At 44.4% G+C, this 23,215-nt stretch overlaps 1 long non-coding RNA gene across 2 annotated transcripts; it reads right to left on the bottom strand.

Annotated features, from left to right (window-relative positions):
• Positions 1 to 251: 251 nt before the first annotated feature.
• On the bottom strand, positions 252 to 1,918 carry LOC118928884 (uncharacterized). Of its 2 annotated transcripts, none has more exons than XR_005031388.2 (3): positions 1,370 to 1,918; positions 728 to 778; positions 252 to 602 (listed from the first exon to the last, which is right to left on the bottom strand). It is a non-coding gene; the product is annotated as an uncharacterized LOC118928884 (long non-coding RNA). The 2 variants fall into 2 exon arrangements; XR_005031389.2 differs by lacking the exon at positions 1,370 to 1,918 and adding an exon at positions 902 to 1,037.
• Positions 1,919 to 23,215: the final 21,297 nt, after the last annotated feature.

Below are 23,215 nucleotides of genomic sequence, written 5' to 3'. Positions count from 1 at the left end.
CAGTCTGTTGGGGGACCAGACAAAGGTGGCAAGTGATATAGCAGATATTTATAACGTGCTAAAAAAGCACAGAGGGGAGACACCGGATGGGAGAAGGGAGGTATTAGGAGGTCTTCCTTGAAGAGCTGACAACCAAAAGAGGTCTTGAAGGACAAAAAGGAGCTAGAGAGGTAATGGAGGAAAAAGGCAATTTCAGGAAAAGGAACAGCATATGTAAAGGCACAGAGTTTTAAAGAGCAAGTTTCCTTGAGAACATTTCTAGCAGTTTATTCATATGAGAAGGCCTTGTTGTCTCAGGAGATGGGCACTGAGGGCGAGATGTGGGAGGGCCTTGTGAGGCCTTTACACACCACTCTACGAAGTAAAACTTTCTTCTTTTCAAGGGACTCTCCAGACCATCTTGTCCAGCAGTTCTCAAACTTGAGCTTGTTAAAACACAGATGGCTAGGCTCACCACTGGGATTCTGATGTAGCAGGTCTAGGAGGGCTCAGAATTGCATTTCTGGTAGGTTCCCTGGTGGTGCTGATGGTGCTGGTCTGGGGACACTTTGTGAACCAGTGTCCAGTCCAGACTTTTTTCTTCTAGATGAATAAGCTGAGACCTAAAGGGAAGTGCATTAAACAAGGTCACACAGTCAAGTAAGGAAACTGGCCTGGCGACCTTATTTGTTCTGCCCCACCCTCTCCCAGCGGAGTTCCCCCTTTCCTAGATCTGAAACGGCCTTACCTCCCTTCTTCCTTCTCTGCCCTTTCCTCCCAATGCTCCGCTTTCAGCCATCTGTAATGGAAAGAAATTGGTAGTTCCAATTTCACTAAAATTCCCTTTTAAAGAAAGTCCCTAAAGAAGGTAACGGTTTAACCTAGGGAGCGCATCTTTAACAGCGGGTTTTCAGCTAAGTACCAAGGCGGGAGGCTCCCGATACTCCAGTGGGCACGGCCCATCTCAGCCAGAACACCCCACTTTGCAGACGGTGAGCACCTGGCCAGGGAGCGCGGGGTCCGCGCTCCTCGCCGCCCGAGTGACGTGGCCCCCGGCGGCCGGGCCGCCGCCCCCTCCCGCCCCGGCCTCGCGCTGCTTCCTGGCGCCGTCGGGCCTGCGCCGGTTCCGCGCAGAGAAGCGTCGACCGCAAGCCCTGGGGAACTTGAGTCTATCGCACAAGCGACCTTGCAGCGGGTAAGATGTGCTGGAGACGGAAGCGGGACGTCGCCTCCTGGGCAGGGGGCTTCCTGCAGCCCGGTGCCGCCCTCCTTTCCCCGTTTCCTGCCCCCCAGCCCAGGGCGCCGGGCGAACCCTTCCCTGCTGCCCGCAGCCCAGAGTTCCGCTCTCCCGGCGGGGGGGTCTCAAGCTGGGGGTCCCTCAGACAAGTACATTTGCCTTCCCAGGCGGGGTTCCTTATGCTTGGTGAGTTCATCCAGTCTTGCAACTCCTGGGTCTGTCCTGTTCTCTGCAGTCTCTTACAGGCTTAACGATAGTAACTATGTAAATGACAAATGACTGAAGGAGGTCCCGTTCTTACTCTTTGTTTAGTAAGTAGTTAGCATGGGTCTGTCATTTACATTGCCTTTTGCTAGGCATTGTGGGAAATTTCACTTTCTGCCCTCCCTGAACTTAAAAGATCACGCTGGGGAGACCAATCCCACAGGCAGAGTTCACAAACCATTCTCCTCCCCCGGTTTGGAGGTGGCTCCAGGGATGACACGAACTGAACACATGCTGCCACTGCAGTGTGAGTGTTGGAAAAGGTCACTTAAGTAGTCAGCAGAGACCTCAGAGAGGGGATGGAGCTTGGGAGGACTTTGGAGGGGTAGGTAGCCTTGCCGGGTGGACAGGAGATAGGCCTTTCCAGGTGGCAGTGGAGTAGGAGGGAAGAGATGAGGAATGGCATGAGGAAGGTGGAGGGGGGCGGTTCACGTGGGTGGCAGGTGTACATTGGCATGTGAAACTTCCTCTCCTCTAGCAGATACAGTCTTACCTTTATGTGTAGACCAGCCACCCTGGGGAGGCTGCAGGATGTGACGCCTGAGATGTGGGACAAAGACTGAGAAATGCAAATCTGTGGACCCTGGCTTTTCGGCCTCCCTCAGAGCCATCAGGGAAATGGTGCATGCCCTGGGTGGGTCCATGAAGTCCAAATCTTGTGGGAAACAGGAAGCTATCCAGGGTTCTATGGGCAGCCACAAAATAGGAGAGTGACATTTATCTTCCAGGGTGATCTTTTTTGCTAAGAAGGCCTGTTTAGACATGGTTAATGGCTTATTGAAATCCCAGTTAGTCAAAGCTGAAGGAAATCTCTGTTTCAATGGGTTTTTAGTTAATAATCAGAGGAAGGCTGTAAGAGAAGTGTGGGATGTGGTGAGCAAAAGAGAGGATTCCCAGCAGGGGACTGATGTTTATGAGAGGCTATGGAAAATACATTTACTAATGTTTTATTTACCCTGAAAAGACAAGGAAATATGTAATACCATAGCTCCAAAGGAAATGAAATGTCAACTCATTTTTAGATTTACAAGGTAGCAAGTACTAATGAGAACCTACTGCTGGGGGAGAGGCATGGGAGTAGGCATCTTCTTAAATCTGGCATATAATCAGTGGTCTTCTCCTGGTTCATGTAGGAGGCTGTGGGCTTAAGATGGAGAAGAAACACCAAGGAGACTGCTGAATGTTCAGGTTCCCTATTCCCAAGCCTCCCCGAAAGATGTTGTGTCTAATCTGTCTCTTTCTAGTCTTCACCCTGGAGTTTCTATGCGGTTACTAAATTTAAAAAAAAAATACAAACACATATGTGCACATCTTAATGGGAAGAGGGGAAGAATGATGGGAGGGTGGGGAAGGGAGATCAGAGGATGGAACAGAAGCACTCTGGGGTTTGGGGCATCTTGGAGGTGGGAGGTCTGGGGGAGATCTGCAGGGGCCCTTTGGGTGTGGCAGAGGACCTTGAAGAGCACTGGATGTTGGGAAAGGGCATTCACCATAAACTGCCTGATGTGCACTGATAAGAATATAAAAATTGCTAAGTGCCAATGAGGAGTCTGTTTCAGACCTAGTGAGGGTGTCCCAGCTTTCTGTTGCCACCTAACAAACTACTCCAAAACTTTGTGACTTAAATCAATGACCATTTTACTGTATCTAATGATTCTATGGATCAGAGATGAGGGTGGGGCTCTGCTGGACGATCTTCCGCTCCACATGGAGTCTGTGAAGATCATGCAGTGGTCCTCTGATACCATTTTAAAAGAAAAAGAAAAGACCAATAAACATTTGTTGAGCACCTACTTAAGGTGGTAGAGAGCTCAGACTCTGGAATGAGGATGGCACCGTCTCTTCCCACCTGCATGGCCTTGCAAGAATCACATGGCTTCTCTAAATGTCAGTTGTCACATTGGTAGAATAGGAAAACTTCCTTATGGGTTTATTATGTGGTTCAGATGAGATTGTGCATATGAGTGCTCGTTAAATCTGTTGGTTTTGCCATGGTTTTTATTTCTCTGGGAATAATACCTTGCTCCATGTGTGGGGGCACAAAGACGTAGCAGGTGCAGTCCATATTCTTAAGCAGATTAGTGAGACAAGCCCTGCACCACAGAGGGATAATATAATAGTACACGGTAGCTGTGGCAAGTGCTGGCTTAACCTAGGAGTTTAGCAGAGGGGAGATACTGTGATCTTTAGAGGACTTCATAGATAGTGTGGTTCACATGAATGAATAGAAGTCAGGCATTGCAGGCTGCAAGGGAGGGGAGGGAGACGAGGAAAGCTGAAGGGACTGGGAAGGGGTAACAAATAAGGTTCTCTGGGGAGCAGTGGGTTAGTTAAGCCTGGAAGGTGAGTGCAGCAAACTGCAAGTTCTGAAATTCCACCCTAAGCCCTTTATCCTGTTTGTCAGTTGCTTCTCATAGTTTTCCTCTGAAATATTCTAAACAGGAGCTGGTTGGAGCCAAAAGCAGCAATTGTAAGCAAGGCATTTCATGGAAGTCTCATGGTTTATTTCAGAGATTCATGTGATTTTTGTGTTCTACTTAACAATGTCTCCATGTTTGTTTTTAATATAAAAGTCATCCTTTAAATTACTTATTGAATAAAAAGGAAGGACCTGGCATGTTTTTCTCCAGCTTCTCTTCCTCTGGGCATGTTGCCTTGCCCTGCTGTGGGGTTGCTCAGCCTGGTGTGAGACATGGGGCTATGTGGGGCTTGTGAAGCGCAGGCTGGAATGAGAGCAATGCTCAGGGGCAGCCCAATGTGGGGCGTGGAGGCCAGGTAGCAGCTGCTGGAGGAGAGGGCTCCAGGGCCTGAGGTGAGGGCGAACAACACCCCACTATCTGCAGACCCGAGTTCAAGTCCAGATGCTGTCACTTACTGGCTGTATGACCTGGCAAAGGTGTAATCGTCTTCAACCTCAGGGCCCTCATTATTGGTACAATGAAACTATAACTGCCCACCTTAGAGGGTTGGTGAGATTTGATTAAAGGAGATAAAATACATAAAATGTGTAACAGTTCCTGCACTTAACAGAGACTTAGGGAGTGTAAGTCTTCCTTGCTGATCCTCTTTTCCTTCGTTCTCTCCTTTCCTCCCTTTCTCCAGTAGGATGGAGTGCAGGGAGAGAAGGAATGACTGTGTCTCCTCTTCCAAACCCTCCCACTGATTTCCCTTGTACTGCTAATAGTCGTTTATCCTATGTTTCAGTTTTCACATCTGTAGAGTGGGGAAACATCTGCATGGGGTTATTTTGAGGTTCAAATGAGTCATGTATTAGTACTCAACAGAATTAAAGTCATTTAAATTATCCCTAGTGTCCTCCACATTTAAGATAACCCCCCTCTCACCCCATCCTCCATCCCTTTCTGGTTGCTGTCCTCTTTTTAAACTCTTTACAGATTAGCAAAGGTTCTCCAACTGACTATCTCCACATCCTACTTGCTATTTTCTTCTAAATCCAAGACTTCCCAGCCTTTGCTCCCATCAAGCCAAGCTCGGCCTCCTGAGGTCATCAGGGGTCTCCTTGTTCTGGAATCTCACAGACAACGTTTTGGAAGCCTTAGCCGCTATTAGTACTCCATGTTTCTTGAAATCTTTTCTTCCTTTGGATTCTGCAGTACCCACTCTCCTGGTTTTCCTCCTGCCTCTCATGCTACTCCTTCCCAGCCTCTCTCATGCTCTTTCTTCTGTTGCAGATTAGAGGCTGATTTTCTCTGGGGTCCCGTGTTCATCTACTCACGCCCAGTGCTCTCCCAGGTCATTCCATTGACTCAGGGTTTGAGTTTTCATCTGCAGTGCAATTCGTTTTCCAAAGTCCCAGACCACTGCGGCCCACTGCCTCCTGGGAGCCTCTCCTTGGCTTCCCCTGCCTCAGCCTTTGCAACCTGTGTTGCACCTTTCAGTGACTGTCATCACCATCTCTGTTGCCCAATATGATCATCCTTGACTAGGCCCTTTGTCTTACTCTCCATGTGACATGAATCACCACGTCCTAATTCTGTCTCCCAGAGTGTTTCAGAATCCTATCCACTCCAATGCCATTCTCTCGGGTAGACCTCCATCATCTCTTTCCTGGATTACCGCATTACCGGATTGCTTTTACTGGATCACTAGCTTTCTAACTGGTCTCCCTAGCTGGAGTACGGCTCTGCTCCAGCCCACTGTCTACACACAATTGGACTTACTCTCACTACTTCCCACTAGGCTCCAGATACACTGAAGTGCTTGCAGTTCATGCCGTTGGTTGGACATCTTACTTCTAGGCCTTGTTGTGTGTTGGTTCTCCTGACTAGAACCTGCCAACTCCTCCAGCTCTTCGGTGACAAAAAGCTCATAAGCCTTTGGGACATAGACTTGTTTTGTCTTCTTTGATAAGCCTTCTCTGAAACTGTACTCTTACTATACTCTGTAAGTATCTTTAAGTTCTTGGTCTGTCAAACTTGGGACCTTGTGGTACTTTGATTGTTCAGATGGCAATGAGATATGAGAATGCAGGAACTCAAGAGGCAGAAACCTGTAGGTCTTTAATTTGCTCTTTATTTGCTGTCTATTTAAGTAGACACCACTCAGAATATTAGGTGCATTGTTTCTAAGCCTTTGTAGGTATGATTCTTCAATGAACCATGCTATCCTGGGCCACAGAGCTGGCATAGTTTGCTTGGTGATGGGGGAAGATGCAGAGAGGGCTTCTCTATACTCTGTCGCCAATCCTCTGAGGGTGATTGTTCTAGCAAACGGAGGCCTATTTGGCCCCATGCCTGTGTATGATAGGGGTCCTATCAATGGAGCCAGCCTGCCTCCAGCAAAGTGCATAGCACATCACAGGCCCTCAGTAAATGTTTATTGAGTGAAATCAGTGAAGCACAAGGAAATTTCAACTGGTTTTGAGTTAATGGTCCAACGTGACATTCTTTCTTTATTTGACAGCAATTCTCAAAGTAGGGGTGAGGAAAATACCCATTCCTCAGCAGAGGATGAATGGATGATAGTTTTCTGTAGGCCATTCATGGGAAAGTCCGCAAGAGGGAGGGAGGAAAATGTGATTTGAAAAAAATCGTCCAATATAATTACTGTTAAAGGCTGATAGTTGGCCCCCAATTAAAAAAAAAATTTTTTTAAGGTATTATTGATATACACTCTTATGAGGATTTCACATGAAAAAACAATGTGGTTACTACATTCACCCATATTATTAAGAACCTCCCCATACCCTGTTGTAGTCACTGTCCATCAGTGTAGTAAGGTGCTACAGAGTCACTATTTGTCTTCTCTGTGCCTCACTGTCTTCCCAATGACCCCCCACACACCATGTGTGCTGATCATAATACCCCTCAATCCCTATCTCCCTCCCTCCCCACCCGCCCTCCCACACCCCTCCCCTTTGGTAACCACTAGTTCCTTCTTGGAGTCTGTGAGTCTGCTGCTGTTTTGTTCCTTCAGTTTTGCTTTGTTGTTATACTCCACAAATGAGGAAAATCATTTAGCACTTGTCTTTCTCCACCTGGCTTATTTTACTGAGCATAATATCCTCTAGCTCCATCCATGTTGTTGCAAATGGTAGGATTTGTTTCTTTCTTATGGCTGAATAGTATTCCATTGTGTATATGTACCACCTCTTCTTTATCCATTCATCGACTGATGGACACTTAGGTTGCTTCCATATCTTGGCTGTTGTAAATAGTACAGTGATAAACATAGGGGTGCATATGTCTTTTTGAATCTGAGAAGTTGTATTCTTTGGGTAAATTCCTAGGAGTGGGATTCCCAGGTCAAATGGTATTTCTATTTTCAGTTTTTTGAGGAACCTCCATATTGTTTTCCACAATGGTTGAACTAGCTTACATTCCCACCAGCAGTGTAGGAGGGTTCCCCTTTCTCCGCATCCTCGTCAAGATTTGTTGTTCTTAGTTTTTTTGATGCTGGCCATCCTTACTGGTGTGAGGTGATATCTCATTGTGGTTTCAATTTGCATTTCCCTGATGATTAATGATGTAGAGCATCTTTTCATATGTCTGTTGGTCATCTGAATTTCTTCTTTGGAGAACTGTCTCTTCATATCCTCTGCCCATTTTTTAATCGGGTTATTTGGTTTTTGAGTGTTGAGGCCTGTAAGTTCTTTATATACTTTGGATGTTAACCCCTTGTCAGATATGTCATTTACAAATATATTCTCCCATACCGTTGGATGCCTTTTTGTTCTGTTGATGGTGTCCTTTGCCGTACAGAAGCTTTTTAGTTTGATGTAGTCCCATATGTTCATTTTTGCTTTTGTTTCCCTTGCTCGAGGAGATGGGTTCAGGGAGAAGTTGCTCATGCTTATATTCAGGAGATTTTTGCCTATGTTTTCTTCTAAGAGTTTTATGGTTTCATGACTTACATTCAGGTCTTTGATCCATTTTGAGTTTACTTTTGTGTATGGGGTTAAACAATAATCCAGTTTCATTCTCTTGCATGTAGCTGTCCGGTTTTGCCAACACCAGTTGTTGAAGAGGCTGTCATTTCCCCATTGTATGTCCATGGCTCCTTTATCGTATATTAATTGACCATATATGGTTGGGTTTATATCAGGGCTCTCTAGTCTGTTCCACTGGTCTGTGGCTCTGTTCTTGTGCCAGTACCAAATTGTCTTGATTACTGTGGCTTTGTAGTAGAGCTTGAAGTTGGGGAGCGTAATCCCCCCAGCTTTATTCTTCCTTCTCAGGATTGCTTTGGCTATTGGAGGTCTTTTGTGGTTCTATATGAATTTTAGAATGATTTTCTCTAGTTCGTTGAACAATGATGCTGGTATTTTGATAGGAATTGCATTGAATCTATAGATTGCTTTAGGCAGGATGCTATTTTGACAATATTAATTCTTCCTATCCATGAGCATGGGATGTGTTTCCATTTATTCATATCTTCTTTAATTTCTCTCATGAGTGTCTTGTAGTTTTCAGAGTATAGGTCTTTCACTTCCTTGGTTAGGTTTATTCCTAGGTATTTTATTCTTTTTGATGCAATTGTGAATGGAATTGTTTTCCTGATTTCTCTCTCTGCTAGTTCATTGTTAGTGTATAGAAATGCAACAGATTTCTATGTATTAATTTTGTATCCTGCAACTTTGCTGAATTGAGATATTAGTTCTAGAAGTTTTGGAATGGATTCTTTAGGGTTTTTTATGTACAATGTCATGTCATCTGCAAGCAGTGACAGTTTGACTTCTTCCTTACCTATCTGGATGCCTTTTATTTCTTTAGGTTGTTTGGTTGCTGTGGCTAGGACCTCCAGTACTATGTTGAATGAAACGGGAGAGTGGGCATCCTTCTCTTGTTCCTGATCTTAGGGGAAAAGCATTCAGCTTCTCTCTGTTAAGTATAATGTTGGCTGTGGATTTGTCATATATGGCCTTTGTTATGTTGAGGTACTTGCCCTCTACACCCATTTTGTTGAGATTTTTTATCATGAATGGATATTGAATTTTGTCAAATGCTTTTCAGCATCTATAGAGATGATCGTGTGGTTTTTGTCCTTCTTTTTGTTGATGTGGCGGATGATGCTAATGGATTTTCAAATGTTGTACTATCCTTGCATCCCTGGAATAAATCCTACTTGATCATGATGGATGATCTTTTTGGTGTATTTTTGAATTCGGTCTGCTAATATTTTGTTGAGTATTTTTGCATCTATGTTCATCAGGGATATTGGTCTGTAATTTTCTTTTTTGGTGGTATCTTTGCCTGCTTTTGGTTTTGGAGTGATACTGGCCTCATAGAATGAGTTTGGGAGTATTCCCTCTTTTTCTACTTTTTGGAAAACTTTAAGGAGAATGGGTATTAGGTCTTCACTAAATGTTTGATAAAATTCAGCGGTGAAGCCATCTGGTCCAGGTGTTTTGTTCTTAGGTAGTTTTTTGATTACCAATTCAATTTCATTGCCTGTAATTGGTCTGTTCGGATTTTCTGTTTCTTTCTGGGTCAGCTTTGCAAGGTTGTATTTTTCTAGAATGTTGTCCATTTCTTCTAGGTTATCCAGTTTGTTAGCATATAATTTTTCATAGTATTCTCTAATAATTCTTTTTATTTCTGTGGTGTCTGTAGTGATTTTTCTGTTCTCATTTCTGATTCTATTTATATGTGTAGACTCTCTTTTTTCTTGATATGTCTGGCTAGGGGTTTATCTATTCTGTTTATCTTCTCAAAGAACCAGCTCTTGCTTTCTTTGACTGTTTCTATTGTTTTATTCTTCTCAATTTTATTTATTTCTGCTCTAATCTTTATTATGTCCATCCTTCTACTGACTTTGGGCCTCCTTTATTCTTCTTTTTCTAGTTTCGATAATTGTGAGTTTAGACTGCTTATATGGGATTGTTCTTCTTTCCTGAGGTAGGCCTGTATTACAATATACTTTCCTCTTAGCATGGCCTTGGCTGTATCCCACAGATTTTGTGGTGTTAAATTATTGTTGTCATTTGTCTCCATATATTGCTTGATCTCTGTTTGTATTTGGTCATTGGTCCATTGGTCATTTAGAAGCATGTTGTGAAGTCTCCATGTGTTTGTGGGATTTTTTGTTTTCTTTGTGTAATTTATTTTTAGTTTCATACCTTTGTGGACTGAGATACTGATTGGTACAATTTCAATCTTTTTGAATTTACAGAGGCTCTTTTTGTGGCCTAGTATATGATCTATTCTTGAAAATGTTCCATGTGCACTTGAAAAGAATGTGTATTCTGCTGCTTTTGGGTGTAGAGTTCTGTAGATGTCTGTTAGGTCCATCTGTTCTAATGTGTCATTCAGTGCCTCTGTCTCCTTACTTATTTTCTATCTGGGTGATCTGTCCTTTGGAGTGAGTGGAGTGTTGAAGTTTCCTAGAATGAGTGCATTGCATTCTATTTCCCCTTTTAATTCAGTTAGTATTTGTTTCACATATGTAGGTGATCTGTGTTGGGAGTATAGATATTTATAATGGTCATATCTTCTTGTTGGATTGACCCTTTTATCATTATGTAATGTCCTTCTTTGTCTCTTGTTACTTTCTTTGTTTTGAAGTCTATTTTGACTGATACAAGTATTGCAACTCCTGCTTTTTTCTCTCTGTTAGTTGCATGAAATATCTTTTTTCCATCCCTTCACTTTTAGTCTGTGTATGTCTTTGGGTTTAAAGTGAGTCTCTTGTAGGCAGCATATAGATGGGTCTTGTTTTTTTTTTTATCCATTCAGTGACTCTATGTCTTTTGATTGGTGCATTCAGTCCATTTGCATTTTAAGGTGATTATCGATAGGTATGGACTTGTTGCCGTCACAGACTTTAGATTCATGGTTACCAAAGGTTCAAGGTTAACTTCCTTACCATCTAAGAGTCTAACTTAACTCACTTAATATGCTATTACAAACACAATCTAAAGGTTCTTTTCTTTTCTCCTCCTTTTTCTTCCTCCTCCATTCTTTATATATTAGGTATCATATTCTGTACTTTTTGTCTATCCCTTGATTGACTTTGGGTATAGTTAATTTTATTTGGCATTTGCTTAGTAATTAGCTGTTCTACTTTCTTTACTGTGATTTTATTATCTCTGGTGACAGCTATTAAACCTTAGGAACACTTCCATCTATAGCAGTCCCTCCAAAATACACTATAGAGATGGTTTGTGGGAGGTAAATTCTCTCAGCTTTTGCTTATCTGGGAATTGTTTAATCCCTCCTTCAAATTTAAATGATAATCTTGCTGGATAAAGTAATCTTGGTTCAAGGCCCTTCTGCCTCATTGCATTAAATACATCATGCCACTCCTGTCTGGCCCATAAGGTTTCTGTTGAGAAGTCTGATGATAGCCTAATGGGCTTTCCTTTGTATGTGATCTTATTTCTCTCTCTGGCTGCTTTTAATAGTCTGTCCTTATCCTTGATCTTTGCCATTTAAATTACTATACGTCTTGGTGTTGTCCTCCTTGGGTCCCTTGTGTTGGGAGATCTGTGGATCTCCATGGCCTGAGATACTATCTCCTTACCCAGACTGGGGAAGTTTTCAGCAATTACCTCCTCAAAGACACTTTCTGTCCCTTTTTCTCTCTCTTCTTCTTCTGGTAGTCCTATAATGCAAATATTGTTCCATTTTAAGTGGTCACACAGTTCTCCCAATATTCTTTCATTCTTAGAGATCCTTTTTTCTGTCTGTGCCTCAGCCTCTTTGTCTTGCTCTTCTCTAATTTCTATTTCATTTAACATCTCCTCCACCATATCTAGTCTGCTTTAAAAACTTCCATTGTATGTTTCATTTCTGATACTGTGTTCCATAATGATTGGATCTCCAACCCGAATTCATTCCTGAGTTCTTGAATATTTTTCTGTACCTCCATGTGCATGTTAATGATTTTTATTTCGGAATCTCTTTCAGGAAGATTCATGAGGTCAATTTCATTTGAATCTTTCTCTGGTGTATTCATAATTTTTCTTTGAACCTGGTTCCTTTGACATTTCTTCTTTGTGTGTGGCGCCCTCTGGTGCCCAGAAGCTCTACTCCCTGGAGCTGCTCAGCCCCTGGAGAGATATTGGGATTCTCAGGGGAGTAGTGTTGGTGCCTGGAGCGGGGAAAGAGCTGTTTTCTGCTTCCCAGCTGCTATGCCTGTCTCCACTGCCTGAACCAGTGGGCTGAGCTCACAGGTATAAGCCTCTATGCTTTGTGTTTTAAGTTGCTGCAGGCAGTGCCTCCCTCTGGCTGGCCCAATGCCAGGATAGGGCTCACTGTTTTGCGAGCCAGATGGGGCTTGCCGGGAGGACAGCCCAGCAGCCTTTGTATCATGGAGCTGCATAGCCAACCAGGCGGCTGGAGCACCTGAAGATCTTGAAAGCTTCCAACCTGCTGGGCAGAGTGCACCTGGATAATTTTGTCTACCTGTCCTTTCTCCTGATCAGTAAGCTCTTTGCAATCCTTGCTCCTTTATAGTCTTCTCGCTGTTAGGAAGTCTCTCAGACTGCCCGCCCTTCCTTTGTCCCAGAGCAGCCGGATATTGATCCCATCTTTCCACAAGCAGCCTGAATCTCAGTGTCTCCAGGTATTCTGCCTGTCTTATCTTTCCTACACCACTAATCACGAGAGCATGATGAAATGTAGGTTCATGTTCCCAGAGCAGATCTCCAGAGCTAGGTGTTCAGCAGTCCCAGGCCTCCACTCCCTTCCCGCTCCATTTCTCTTCCTCCTGCCCATGAGCTGGGGTTGGGGAAGGGCTTGCATTCTGCCAGACCACGGCTTTGGTATGTTACCCTGTTCCATGAGATTTGTTTTTTTCCCCAGGTGTATGCAGTCTGGCGTAGCCCTTCTTCCCATTGCTCCTTCAGGACTAGTTGCATTAATTATATTTTTGTACTGTAAGTGGTTCTAGGAGGAAGCCCCTGCCTCACCTCTCACGCTGCCATCTTTAATCCCAGTTGGCCCCCAATTTTTAATGAGCACATGGTGATAAGAATAAAGACTACATTTTCGAGCTCCTCTTGCAGCTATGTGTGGCCATGTGATAAGTTCTGGTGAATGCGATCTAAGTGGTATTGTGTGGCAGCTTCTAGAAACTTTACTATAAACATAATTGGTACTTGCCTTTTTCCTGCTGCTTCTGTCTGCTTACTGCTTGAATCACAGGTGTGATGGCTGGATTTAGAGCAGGGTTTCTCAATCTCAACACACTTATGGTTTCATTATTTCTTTGGGATATTTTGGGCTTAGATAATATTATAAGACATGCTGCTGTAAGGACATTTAGCAGCATCTCTGGACTCTACTCTATAGATGCCACTGGCACCTCTCCCCCACCCTGGGTTATGACAATCGAAAATGTCTCCAGACATTGCCTATTGCTCTCTGAGGGAAAAAATGCCCTTCATTAAGAACCACTTATCTAGAACAGTTATCTGAGACCAGGAGGTACCCTTGGGAATGATAGAAGGAGCCTGGATCCCTGAGTACTTGGTGGAGCACAGCCATGGACAGCTTACATCCCATCTTTTCCATACAGGAGAGAAAAATATCCCCCTAGATTAAGTTACTGTTATTTTGAGTCCATGTCACTTGCAACTTAACTCTATGCAAGTTAAGTCTATGTCAAACTTAATTCTAATTGATTCAGTTGCCTGTTTTTCTTTTGAAATACAAACTATTGAAAATAAAGCTCAATAAAATTTATTTGGTTCATAAGGATACACAAACAGAATGAAAAAGTACTATAAAGGGCCATGGTTTAAGAAAGTTCAACTTAAATGTTCAGGGTTGGTAGATTAGTTGGGACTCTTAGGTGAAAGAGACAGTTACACTTTTTATACTAGCTTAAGCAGCAAAGATGAGGAAGCTCACAGAATCAAAAGGTAAGGAAGATGCCCAGGAATCAGGGAGTATTATGGGGACTTCAGGGACTGGAACCAGAGACTCCAGCCTTCTAGAACACACAGTCTCTCTCTTTCTGCCTGCTTCCCTGTTCTCTCCTACTCCAGATGGTCTTTCTCCACACAGTGGGGAACATGACCATTATTAGCCTTGGGCTCACATTTTCTTGTGTTACTAAGAAAGAAAAGAGTTATTTCCCATCAGTTCCAGCCAGAAGAATTGAGATAGGCAGCTGCTTCATACAACCATCTTGAGCTGGTGCCGTATGGTGAGTGTTTTTACCTGGCTTATGGGCCTCCCTCTACAGTCAGGAGTTCAAGGTTTGTGACCAGATGTGTCAGGGGTGGGAGGTACACATAGCTAGACAAAGGCAACAGTTATTTTGCTGCCCAGATCACACCCCACTGTCTTCCCATATACACAATTTCAAAAATGTCCCTGGTTAAGAAAACAGCATGTTGCTCGTACCTTCTATCCCCTAGGAGACAACCGAAGTGTGCTGAGTACCCTTTCCCCCTCAGATCTGTAAGTGCTCCTCCCAACCTCGCAAAGGGATAAAAAAGTGATCCCCAGCACACCCAGTATGTAACTATAATGGGGGAAGGAAAGGGTAGCAATAAAAACCTCCATTGAGAAAGGGGGAAGGAGGACAGGAGATGACAGCCATGGCCCAGAGGGTGGAGTGTCCTGGCGGGTCCGAAGCAGTGAGTAAGTGGGCAGACACATTGTTGTCACACTGCTCTGACCATGGGTGAGTCCTTGGTCAGCCACTGTGGCTTCCCTGTGCTCTGCTCACTGGAGCCAATACCAGAGATCACGTTGGCCCCACCTGAGGGGCACTGGGCAGGATTTTCCTGCTGGGGCTGGGCCTTGAGGCCCACTCCCTCCTGGCCTGGGCTTTGGGGCCTGGGTTCACCTTAGGGTTCCCATCATAAGCTCCTCCTTGTCCAGCCTAGAGTGTCTCTGGCACTAAAACTCTCACTGGTAATCCCTGGGGGCGTGTGACTGATTGCTAAACCATGTTCTCTTCTGGACCCTGCCTTGCTGTTTTGTCCCTTAGCTCATCTCTCCAGACCTCAGTTTAATGGCTTTGTCTGGTTTTGCCTCAGATCCTTGGACCAGAGATGATTTGCTTCCTGCCAGGCTCTCCCCTAATATTTATGGGGCTGGGGCAAGAGCACAAAAAGAGTTCCATGGCCCACCCACCTAACCCACCTTTTCTTCCCCTTCGGCCTGGTCCTGCACAACAGGGCCTCATGCACGTATAGGGGCCACTCAGTGCGCACCTCCAAGCTCTGCTCTCCCTGACCTCTGTGAACTGTTTCTTAGTAGCAGTATGTGCCAGGGGATATGTAACCTGGAGGCACAGGGGCCAGTCAGAAGAATGGCTCAAGGAAGGGACCATTCATGAGCCCAGGAAGCAGGTTCTGGGCTATTTGGGTGGGATACTTTGTGATCTTAGGTGCCTGACATGGTCTAGAAGGGCGTCCCAGGCTCCAGGGGGACATGTCCCCTGGAACCCACGGGCCTTGTCCTTTAGGGAAGAGAATGGCCAGAGGAAGGTCAGATTGGGACACTTTAAAGCATAGGGGATCAGGATGGGGCCTTTCTTACCTGGGTTGAAACCCAGCACTTCTTCTGTCCCCAGGCTGCTCTTAGTAAGTAACGCTTAACCATGGCCCGGGATTGCTAATATATTTTGGCAAGGAGTGAATTTATAATGTAATGTATTTGGGAAGGGCCTGGGGATCAGATGTCCCTATTTCCCTTCCTCCTCCCAGGTAGCTGCTTCCTAGTTGGGATGTTAATTTTAGTGCAAGGACAGACTCAGCTGAGAAGGGGCCTCCACGCTGGTACCATGGAGGGGCTGGGACCTCCGAGGGGGCATGGTGAGTCAGGTTACAAGAGAGAGAGACAAGACACTGGAAACTACTGCTGAAAGCAGCAAATCCTTTCCCTTATCCTGCCTCCTAGTATCTCTCCAGTTCACCCTATTAGCAGAAGCCAACAGGCAGACAAGGAATGTGGGTTGCAGAATCCTGGCATCACAGAGTATAGAAGGGTGCATTTGGAGCTGGGAGACCATAGCTTAATAACCTGCACAGACAGAGTGCACAGTTTTTCAACTCCGAGGGCTTTGTTGCATTTGCTAAAGGCAGGACAAGAATCTCAATGTGCCCATGTGTCCTGCTTTAATGTAAGCCCAAGAAAGTAGCCAGGGCACTCCAATATCCTGATGTTTGCCTGCTAAGCCTTTTCTAAAGCTTTAGCCATGGGGCCACGGTTTGGATCACAATATACACCAGCTAATTGTTTTACCCCTTGTAGCAAAGGCTATCAGATTCTCAGGGATGGAGTGGGGAGGTCCTTTGCTAGCTCGCCACCCTATCTTGACTCAGCCTGTTCCACCTGCCATGTGTGTCACTTGCAATATTCTGGATCAGTTTTGGTTGTTGGTTGCAGGAATAGAGTCTGACTCATTTAAGTGCCAACTGAGTTTACTGGAAAAATAGAGGGATGATTCACGATGTGAAAGTGATGGTAACCTGGCCTTGAGGGGTGGGGTCGGAGAAGAAACCAGGATGGCTCTGAGTGTTTTGCGGCCTTTCTTCAAACCACTGTTGTCAATTCCAGCTCCAATTTCCTTCTATCTTGGGATGTTTGCACAGATTTCAAATTCCTGCAGGGCAGGATCTAATTGGTTCAGTTTGGGTCAAGTGGCTGTCTCCTGCACCAATCCCACTGGCCAGGGGATTGGAGTACTATGATTAGCCAGGTCTGAGCCACTTGACTCCATTATGCCTGGGAGTAGGGTATTGAGGCTGGCAGCCCCAAGAGAACCCCATGGATGGGAAAGAAGCAGATCCCTTAAGGAAAGGGAGGTGCTGTTCCCAGAAGATGGTGGGAAGTTTGTTGGGAAGATAAAAACAATAACAATTAGGGTAGGCAAGCTTATGGGAAGAGGAAGTAACCACATTCTAAATGGCACGGAAGAGGAAACTGCTTCTTAGTCCACACGGACCACAGACTGCCCTGATGGCACAGCACCCGGTGCCTGGACTCCCTGGTCTGTGCCTACTGGCTTCTCTCTTCACTGTGATGCTTGGCAGGGAACTTGTTTTAATCACACATCATTGTCTTTGATTTCCTCTCTATGCCCCTCCTCCTCCTTTTTCCTTCCCTTTGCATGACTACTGCCCTGTTCTGGATGACTGCCCTCCTGGGATTTGCCCATCAACACTAATCATCCTAGAATCCCTTTTCTATAGGATTTTCTCTTGCTGACTATCAGGTGGGAAGAGGCCAGATAAACTAATTCCACCAGGTTTTTAATACCTGAGATCTTAATGAGTTGCTCCTGTCACAGTATAAGGCTTTTTTACTGAGAATTCAAAGGATAAATTTTAGGCTGCATTGGGGGCTGCTGGTAAAGGCATCTTAAGGCCTTGGTAGCTCTCAGATCGTACAAGTGTTGGCCTGATCTGGTCCAGGTGTGACTGTGCTGATTCTGATCACAGGCACAGGCACACTCCTCATGTACCTAACACCGAGTCCCGAAATAATGCTTTGCATTAAATTACAATCAGCATTAGGCGTACAAAGTCTGTCTACATTGGATTGTTTGACCAAATATATACCAGGCTGACATTCAAAAACTTTAACTGGTCTGGCAAGGGTACTGAGCAATCAGATCCAAGGATGCTGCAGGGTACCTGTGTCGGGGAGCCTTTGAGGGCCCTGCACTGCACAGTGAGGAGCAGGACTGTGGGTTGCAGGATACTTCCCATGAGGAGCATGAAGGTCAGAGGCAAGATAAGTAGGACAAGTGTGGACATTGAAGGAGGTTCCCAGGAGAAGAGAAGCTTAAGCCTTCCTCACATGGGGGAAGGTGGAGGCAGGGAGAATGGAAGGAGCAGGGCCTGGGGCACCACAATGTCAGCCTTCTTCTTTTAGCTTTTTTTGTATAAAATCTGGTTAGCTATTTCTAGGTCATCCTTACAGGTGAAAGGAGTGATGACACGTGAGGGTGGGTAAGGTGCCATCGCCTTGACCACGGCACAGGGTGGAGTGAGATGGGAAATAATGGCTATTATAGGCTGACTGGACAACATAGATAAGTTTTGGGTATTAAAAAAAATAGATTCTCTGCCACAGGCACTTCCTTGTCTCCCTAACCACCTTCAGGATACAGTGTCTACACTGTGAACATGTAGTAAAAATATGGTGTCCTGGTGAGAGCATCATTTGTTTGGACCTAGTAGTGGTACCGGAAAGGGTGGTAGTCAGGGGATCCAAGTGAGCTTCCAAAACCAAATCCAGGAGAGCCAGGGAGGGAATGTGTGAATAGCACCTCTTCCAAGAAGCCATCCTCAATTACTCCAACTTCCTTGAGTCTCTGAGTTTTCTGAACCTGTAGTTGCTTTTATGTAGGAGAGCACATTAGAATCATCTGTAGAGCCTTTAAAGACTCAGCAGGTCCAGGAAGGCATAGGAAGAATGGTAGTTTTTCAAAGACTCTTATGCATCTGATAAATGCCTTTGGTTGAGAAATTATGGAGCATTTATAAGAGATGCCTGGGAATAGAATTTGCAAAATGGAGCCCATGGAAGAAACCTAAATGAGCCTTATTTGCTTAGCATAGTGTTAAAAAATATCTGAATGTGAATGCTTTGGTGGCAGTGCAATCTTTGATTTACCACAGTCCTCACTATTCCCTATTGCCTTATAACCAGGTACTTTGCTTTTTTCACTGCTTGTGACTGATGAGTACTTGTACAACTGGTAACTGCAACCTTCACTTGGGCAAATTGGGAGGCAACCCATTTATTCCAATGGTGCTGCCCTAGCTCTGAGTGTTCTGAGGCTCCTCTTCAGGTACTGCCTTCAGAATAACTTTATACCACACACAAGAATATCAGTCTTCTCTCTCTCTAGCCATGTTATGATTATTAAAAAAAAAAAGAAGATACCTCCCAAGGTGTAGAGGGTATTCTTGGAAAGGTTTAAAGTTTTACCGGAAATTGACATTTGCAATCTTTGAACTCACGGGTTTGAGATAAAGACCCCAAGATTAGCTAGCTCTGTTTCCACAATGCAACAGAAGAAAGGCTTCTTCCCATTCATTCTTTCTAAGGGAAGAATGAATTCTCCAGAGGTTTGAGTTCCAACAGCTTAGGGCCGTCAGAGCTGCCATGAGTCTTTGTAAACCATGAGGAGCCCTGTGTCTAGTCTGGCACTGTCCAGTGGAAATACGATGTGAGCCACAAATGTAAGTCATATATGTGACTTTAAATTCTCTGGTGGCCACATTCAAAATGGTATTTTAAAGGTGAAATTAATTTCATAACATTTTATTTAACCCAATGTATACAAAGTGTTGTAATCTTAACATTTAATCAATATAAAAATTGTTGATATATCTAACATTTTTTTGGTCTTATAAGTTTGAAATCTAGGGTATGCTTTATGCATAGAGCACACGTCAAGCTGGGCTAGCTTTTTTTCGAGTGCTGCATATGATCAGTTGTTACCACAGATCAGGCCTCTTGTTGAGATGCCAACATAGGGTCTCAGAGCGTCGAAAGACCTCCTGGTTGGATTGGTCACTCCTATGGCCAGCCCGTGTGTGCTCTTGGGCCCCAGCGTGCACCTGCTCTTGAGCCACTGACTCATATCCCAGCCCCATTGTAGCCAGGTCTCCTGGCATTGTGCCAATTTTCCTCTGTGTGTCATTTCTTCCCTTTCAAGTCCTTGCATGTCACTGCGATATAATTCAAAGCTTCTATGGGCTAGGATCCAGTGGACCCAGCCCAAACAGGAAACTCACTTCCTCATTGCTTATTGGGAACCGCGAAGTAGCAAATGTCAGACACTTGTTTTCAGTGCTTCATTAAGCTGCAAATGGATTGAAACTCAACTGTTTCCAGTGGGGCCTTCTACCATGGAATGATTTAGAGGCTTTAACTGGTAGGTCAAGAAAGCTAATTAGAACATGAATTGACCCTAATCTCTCCTTGCTCTGATCATTATCATTGGCTGTGTCACCCTTTGCTTAGCATCTTGTTAGTCAGAGGCTACAAAACCTTGTGCGCAGCTGGGGTATCCTAAAGTACTCTGGGAATATTCCAGTGAGTATTCCACAACATAACTCTGTGTAAAAGGTTTTGTTCTAGGTCTCTGCCCCAAACCTCTTTGTGAATCTCACAGTAGACAGTCTTGTCCACCACCACATGGCTTCCTCCAGTGCACTGTGGGTACGCAGTTCCCATATACCACTGTGGCAGATATATGTGTATAACACCACAGGCACTGTTGGCTGCCGTCCAATAGTGATTCTTCCTGCTTTTGCTGCAGTATGGCAGAGCTCACTTGCTACAGTAGATGACAATGCCAGATAAATGCTTTCCCAGACTCCTTTGCATCTAGGAATACCCAAACTCCTTTGCATGTGACCCAGTTCTTCCAAAAAGTCACAAGTGAAAGTATTTTGGGAGAACTTCTAAGAAGGATTTTCCTCCCTGATAAAAAGAGAGACACAAGAGAGATACTCTCTTGCACTCTGATTATCCCTTTTTTCCTGATGTGGTTGTGATGTTTGTCACCAAGGCGGCACTTTTGGGACCATGAAGCAAGCTTGAGGATAAATTGGAGTCTTCTGAGGATGCTGAGAATTAGGAGGGGGATGGAAAGAAACTGCATCCTTGACAACGTTGTTGAGCAGCTGCACCAAACCTGGAGCAGAACTTCCTACTTTTAGGAATGAAACTACTGTTGCTTAAACCCCTTTTAGACAGGTATTCTGTTACTTGCTGCCAAAAGCATTAACTGGTATAGATACTTGGTATTTAACAATATATGTTTGTCTTCTGTTTCTAAGAAGGAAGAAGTTACTGGAATACTTCTTCTACCCTGTTGCCTGGCTACCTCTTGCTCATCCTTGTTACCACACTACTCCATCTACATATTTATTTGTCAGTTCATCTCATAAAGTTCTTGTGAGGTCAGAGTTCATGACCTCTGGTTCATTACCACAGTCCCCATTCCCGTTATGTAATAAATTGTCATTCAATAAATATTCACCAATTACTGAATGACTGGGGAGCTATCGAGGTGGAATCTCTAGAACTCAGTTATTGCCTAGAGATGAGAGAATGAAGTCAAGGATGGCTCACTGTTTCTGGCTTGTAGGTTGGCTCAAGGGTGCCACCTTTCCCCATGAGTCAACACCAGAGTGCGAGCAGAATAGTTGAAGAAAATGAGTTTTGTCCTGGATGTGTTGAAATTGAGGAGGTGCTTTTGGAACAGTCCCTATAGACAGTTGCACATAGGGTCTGGATCGAAGCTCCAGAAAACTGGCCGGGAAGAATGTGTAGCATGAGAAGAGACGTGACTTTTCAGTGCTCTTGTCTCACTGTGGGGCACCACTGTCCAGCTTGTTGCCCAAGCTAGAAACCAAGAAGTCATCCTTGACACCTCCTCTCCCTCACCTCCCACATCAACCCATCACCAAGTGCTGTGGACTCCACCTCCTTTCTCACGCCCATAAACTTCTCTCCATCTGTCCTGCACTACTGGAGTGGCCTTTTATTTCCTGAATCCACTCCCGTGCCTTTTCACTCACTATATTCCAGCCACATCTATCTTCTCTCTTTGAAAGCACCAATCTCCTTCTTGTCCCAAGGGCTTTATCCACAAGGTTCCCTCAGCCTAAACATCACAACATCAGGGAGGCCTTCTCTGACTACCCCACTCCCCAGCCTTGGTAGCCTCGGAAATTTAACTCTGTTGGAACACCATGGGGTGACTGGCTTATGGTGAAATACGCAGGCAAGTAAAACTTTAAAAGTCTGTGTATCAAAATTAAATTATTAATTAAAATGAGAAAACTCAAGGATCAAAAACTCATGAGTGTGGACAAGCACGTTTTTCCCCTAGAAGGCAAATATACACGGGAATGCCAAATAGCATGTGAGAACAGGATTACGCGAGGGGCATTATTTGATTGAGCTTAATGATCAAATTTGCTAAACCATGATACCCCAGTGCACCTATTTCCACCACAGAGATCTCTGTTGACACCTATTCCTGGGCCGCCATCCCCAGTGCTGAAGACCCTCTGCCTATGTTTGCCTCCATCTCCTGAGCTGGAGTGGTTGACTTGTTACCCCATCAGGTGTAAGCTTGCTTTAGCTATGCTAACACCTACTTGGTTAATACTTAGTAAGGTTAAGGTCAGACCTGGGAGCTCTCTTTTCTTTTAGATAACGTTACAGATGTCTGCTCTAATCTATTACATGTATTTTATAATTCAATTTTAAGAGGTGTGAAAGCAGACTATTACAGGACTTACATTCACTTCTTTAAAAGTCTTTTCTTTAGACTTGTTTGTTCACATTCTTTCAGGATCTGCACTGTTGATTGTTTTAGCAAATGGAACTGTAATCTTGAAGCTACAAGCTTTCTAATGATCTGGGGAGTTGTGGAGGCAGGTTCAGGAAGGAGATTTAACTCTAAAGACTAAAGCCTTTTGGAAGGAAGTTGTTAGATAAGAGGGAAGGCTGACAACATTCATACGCATAAAACCTTGTTCTGTAACTTAACAACCTCAAAAATAATATTGCAAAGCTGTCTGTAAGAAAAGCCCCCTTTGGAAGTTCCTGATCTGCCATAGAACTTTAACCTTCCATTTCAACATATTTCACGCTAATCAGGTGACATGGGTAACAAGGATATTGGAACCTGTAACTCCTAAAGGTATATAGTGTTTGGGGTCTTTAGCAGAAGAGCCTTAAAACCTTTTCTCTGTTTTCTACCTCAGAAGACCACAGGGGACATTTAATGACCAGATCACTCTTATAAATTTATTATCTTGAAACAATAAGTAGAAGTGATTTTGTTTTGACAGAAGGTGCTCCAGTGGGGCCAGTCCATTGTGGCCTCTTTTTTTTCCTGTTTGGGTTGTTTTTGAAACTTGGAATAAATTTCATGTTTCCTTTCAAATATGCTAACTGTGGATGAGAGGAGGTGGAAGAGAAGTGCTTCAGATGGCAGAGACCAGCAGGGGAGCTGCACCCACAGGAGATGGCGTTCAGAGAAGTAGCTGTGCTAGAAGGCTGATCCCTTGGGCAGGCCGTGGCCCAGGGCCGTCTGGGAATGCAGGGAGCTGCTCTTGGGGTATTCGCCTCAGAGTGTTAGGAGCATGACCTGAACATCTGTAACAGTCAGTAATCCATTCTCGTTCCTGACGGGGGAGAACAACGGGTAGCTGAGAGGATACCCAAGGGGATGGGCTCATAAACTGAAACTGAACACAGTTTGCCTAACTACATCTGGTGCTATTACCAAGAAAGGAATAAGGATTTTAGCTCTTCAAAATATAAGCAGTTATAA

The sequence above is a fragment of the Manis pentadactyla genome, chromosome 6, assembly GCF_030020395.1.
Source record: "Manis pentadactyla isolate mManPen7 chromosome 6, mManPen7.hap1, whole genome shotgun sequence".
NCBI classification, from domain to species: domain Eukaryota; kingdom Metazoa; phylum Chordata; class Mammalia; order Pholidota; family Manidae; genus Manis; species Manis pentadactyla.
The sequence above is the reverse complement of the archived record's forward strand: the minus strand, read 5'-3'. Positions and strand labels throughout refer to the sequence as shown.